At 41.8% G+C, this 4,936-nt stretch overlaps 1 non-coding gene across 1 annotated transcript; it reads right to left on the bottom strand.

The window, feature by feature from the left end:
- Nucleotides 1-323: 323 nt before the first annotated feature.
- Nucleotides 324-430, bottom strand: LOC145161995 (small nucleolar RNA R71). The gene has a single exon (XR_013738848.1). It is a non-coding gene; the product is annotated as a small nucleolar RNA R71 (small nucleolar RNA).
- Between the last annotated feature and the right edge of the window lie 4,506 nt (nucleotides 431-4,936).

The raw sequence follows: 4,936 nt of genomic DNA, 5'->3' as shown, positions 1-4,936 counted from the left end.
GGCCGGGTTTAGTACATCCTACGATTCCTGCCAATGCCACATTCGAGTTGAAGGGACATATCCTTACTACACTTAAGGATATCCCATTTTACGGGAAGGATCACGAGGATGCTTTCAAACACTTAGACGAGGTGAACGATATTGTGGATTATTTTAATACTCCTAATATCCCAAGGGAGACAACTTTGCTAAGGATGCTACCAGTTACTTTTAAGGGAGCAGCAAAAGACTGGTTAAAAGCACTCCCACCTGGTACGATCACCACATGGGCCCAATTGCGTGAGAGATTTCTAGATCAGTTTTGTCCACCCTCCAAAATCTCTAAACTCAAGAAGGCAATTGCCAACTTTGAGCAAAATCCGGGGGAGTCATTATACGAGGCCTGGGAACGCTACAAGGGGTTGTTAAGGAATTGTCCTCAACATGACCTCAATATTCAGCAAGAGATGTCAATATTTTATGATGGGATGCATGTCATGACTAGACAACTCCTTGATTCGCAAGGACCACTAACGAAGAAGAATCTAAATCAGGCCAAGGAGCTGATTGAAGAGTTTTCAAGGCACTCTCGTGAGTATCACAACCCAGGGCGTGATGGAATAAAAGGCGGTGGAGGTACACAAACTGAAGAGATGGCTGTTGTAATGGCAATGCTTATCACTATGGATAGGAGATTGACTCAATTGGACCAATCAATTCATGCAATTCGAGTTGGTTGCGAGAGATGTAGTGGCCCACACTTGACAAAGGATTGCAATATGGATGAATATGGAAACAAGAAAGCTCAAGTATGCTACTCAAGCGGGGACAAATATGATGAAGATTGGAGGAAACCAAAGAAAGAGTGGCTGCCTTACGAAGAATACAAGAAGCAAAAAGAAGAGAAATTTAGTCAAACTGGTCGGGGCTTCTACCAAAGAGAGCAACCACTAGTTGAGAAGAAATCAGAATTAGAGACCATGTTGATGAAATTCATGGAAGCTTCAGAAAAAAGACATGATGTTACTGATGCTGCAATGGAAGAACAAAGAAGTATCATGAAGAATCATCACGCAATGATGATAGATCAGCAAGCATTAATAAAGAATCAGCAAGCCTCCATTAATAACCTTGAAGTACAACTTGGTCAACTTACCACTTTGGTTAATGAGAAGATATTCCCGAAAAATCCTGAAAACAAAACCCAATCTCACGTAATGGCCATAGATATTGAAGAAGAGGCGATTTCTGAGTTCCTAGAGGCCTTGGAAGTGGAGCCCCAGCACCCCGATCCAAAACCGAAGAAGCTAAAATTCGAGAACAAAAATGTAGCTGAAGTACAGAAACCACGTCGTGGGAATCATATGTCCACGTCGTGGCCTTGGTCTGATCAGAAAATTCCAGAAACTGTCTCGACTTATAAACCACCTTTGCCATTCCCGTCTAGAGCTAATCTCAGTCCACTGGAGAGAGAACATCTGGAGTTTATCAAGCAATTAAAGGGTATTCCTATCAATACTCCTTTTATTGATTCGCTTGCAAAAATTCCAGAATATGCTAAGTTCCTACAAGACTTGTTAGACACTCGTCAGCAATTAAAGGAGAATTCTAAGGTGATTCTAAGTGAGCAAAGCTCAAAAGTTGTGTTGGGAGAAATACCTAAGAAAATGGGGGATCCTGGACGACTCACTCTCCCATGTGAGTTTGGGAATAATATGAAGGTTTATGCTTTAGCCGATTCTGGGGCTAGCATAAATTTGATGCCTTATTCGTTTTATCAAAAATTAAATATTCAGAAGTTGAAGACTACAAAGATGACTATTCACATGGCGAACCGTTCAGTGACACAACCCCGGGGCATTGTGGAAGATATTTTAGTAAAAATTGGGAAATTCATTTTTCCAATAGACTTTGTGGTATTGGATATGAAAGAAGATCCCAATGTACCGATTATTCTTGGTCGCCCATTACTTAACACTGCTGGAGCTCTTGTTGATATTCGGGAGTCTAAGCTCACCTTGAGGGTTGGTGATGAAAAGGAAATTTTTGGGATAGAAAATGGCTTTCAAGGGAATCATGCTCAAGAAGAGGTTTTCAACATTGATGAAGAAAATGAACTTGAAGAATTAGAGAAGCTCATGGAAGAAGAAATCAAAACAATTCAACAAGTTAAAAGAACAAAACCGAGAACATCTGTTCCATTTTTGGTTGAAGTCATTGCCTACACGAATCCAACTTCTTGGGTGAGCAAGGAAGATGATGAGATGTCGAGTGATGAAGAGGAGGTTACTTCAAAAGTAACAAGTCCAGTGGTGAAAGAAGAGAAGGATACTTTGGAGCTTAAAGATGATGGAAAATTGAAGACTAAAGGGACTAAACGCAAGCTTGATGGAGACGAGGTCAAAGCTAAAAAGGAAAATTCGAAAAAGGCGTATAAAAGACGTGTTCAAGCTTACAAGAGGCGTTTCAAGGAACAAAAGATCCTAGTGGTGGACTCTTCAGATGATTCAACGTATGAGGCACGGAGTCCAGCTCAAGACTCCTCAAAAAGAAGCGCTTCTCGGGAGGCAACCCGAGTTTGGTTTGCTTTTTCTTTTCTTTTCTTTTTAGTTTTTGAGTTTTTTTTTGAAGGTTATCAAGTCATCATCTATAGACTATTACTTGGTAATAAAAAAATTAGTTGTGGGATGCTTTGGTAATAATTGGAACACAAAGAACATAAATAAAAATTGTTAGATTAGCAAATTTTTGTGACCAGACATCAATCACGTCGTGGTTAGGAGCGCCACGTCGTGATTTTAAGGAACAATTCGGGGACTGATTGCGACTTGACCAGTTTATCTATTATTACAAGTCACGACGTGGTATAGTCTGCCACGACGTGACCTTTAAAAGTCACGGGGGGGGGGGGGGGGGGGGAGGGGGGAACCAGTTATTAAACCCTTTGACCACAAACTTCTTCCCCATTTGTTTACTTCCTCACGAACGGAAGCAAGGTCCCCACAGCTGATTTTTTTTTCAACTTTTCCTCCAAATTTCCTGCATTCTCTTGTCCTTTTACTCCATATGGTATGTATTTCATCCATTAATTGTAGATATTACTTACAATTTATACATTTTCATGGTTAAGGTTTATGTGAATGATAGGATTTCCGAAATTGGATGAAATTGGTTACTGTTTTTAGGTTGCATGCCCTTAGAATAGCAATAGAAACAAACCCCAAGTATTGTTTTTGGGTAAAATCGCGTATTTAGTGTTTGATCTGTGCCAACGATCCGACTGCGAGACCACGACGTGGCGAGCCAAGCCACGACGTGATTCCTGGACGACAAGTTTTCTGCATTGATTTTGATAACATATTTTAGGCGTTTTGTTTTTGTTTTGGTTTGTTTTTGAACATTGCAGAAAGATGGCACCTAGAAGGGATGTTCAACAGGACAATGACCCGATTGATGTCTCGAATATCCATCCGTTATATCGATTTCCGCGAACCATTTCACGAGCCTTGTTGACGTCTTATCAGAACCGTTTGGGATGGTTATACAATAGGGAGTTTGCTATAGCTCCGATTATTGACTGGGGATGGCTTGGCGGTGTTGGAATGGTTGTTGAGTTGGAGCGTCACTGGACAAAAGTATACGAGGGAAACCATTGTTCCTTTACTTGCCATGGATGGAGGAACTTGTTCGCGATCCAAGAACCCGTGTACCGGGAATTATCAGTGGAGTTTTTCTCTACTGTGAACTTTGAAGAACGCACCATTGATTTTGATTATAACCGGGCACTAGTTTTCCGGTTGGGCGGGGTGTATCGGGAGTGTAGTCTCCGGGAATTTGCATGGCGCATGGGGATCTATACGGAAGTGGAGACTCAATCCCCGTTCTTTGTTCCATTTTTACTTGGTTGTGTTCGGGATTTTGCGCCCGGTATTTTTGATGTTCAATTTTGGCGCACTATCGCAAATCACGAGTACAGTTCTCGTGATTCAAGTGAAGCACAAATTCGGAATCCGGTGCATCGTTTTTTTCACCGCCTTATCACCTTTTCTATCAATCATAAACATCACGGTGATAAGGTTTCTTTACAAGATTTGTTCTTTTTGTGGAGTATTATTACTCCCGGGGTGTGTTGTGATATTCCTTACATGCTAGCAAGGTTTCTGGGAAAGAGAGCGGTCAGTTCACGACAAGGAAGTCCAATTACAGGTGGACATTTGGTCACCCGTCTTGCCCGGTTATATGGGATTTTGTCCCAAGAATTTGTGCGGAACCTTACCCGTTTGCCAGATAATGATTTGACTATTCAGTTTTTGGGTGTTATGCGAGTGGTGGTTGATGTCGGGGGAGGTTATGTTATACCCCCAGAAGATAGAGAACAAGAGGTGGAACAACCCGACCAACCTCCTGCGAGAAGACAAAGAAACGTTAGAGCCCGGGGAGAAGTTGAGAGAGACCGTCACCCGGGAGGAGTACCCACCGACCCGTTTCAAACCAGGGTTGGATCATATTTGGATAATCTCCGCGGTGGGATGAATTACAACACACAAATTTTGGAAGCGATGTTTTCCCACATGGGTGTGGTGCGACCACCCGCGGTGCCACCACAATGTCCTTATATTCCGACATGGGAAGAGCTGTGGATCCCGAGGGACGATGGGGAAGGACCGAGTGGAGTGCAGGGACGAGAGGATGATGATTAATTTCTTTTCTGTTTAGTTTTTAGTTTTTTTTATTATTTATTTTATGTGGTGTTAGTTAATGTTGAACTTGGTTTGTTGATGTAAGACTTTAGTAAACTATTATGTTACTCTTTTAGTTCTTTTGGTTGATTACAGCTTGCTAAGGAATCATGAAGAGGAGTAAGGTCGAGTCAAGAGTCATGACCCACAATTTGAAATAAGTGTGGGGTGCGTTAAAGAGAGAGAGGATAGAGTCCACAAGTGTCTTATACAACATT

Source organism: Lactuca virosa, chromosome 2 (assembly GCF_052849685.1).
Source record: "Lactuca virosa cultivar CGN04683 chromosome 2, Lactuca_virosa_CGN04683_v6, whole genome shotgun sequence".
NCBI lineage: Eukaryota > Viridiplantae > Streptophyta > Magnoliopsida > Asterales > Asteraceae > Lactuca > Lactuca virosa.
Note: the sequence above shows the minus strand (reverse complement) of the source record. Positions and strands in the feature narration are given on the sequence as shown.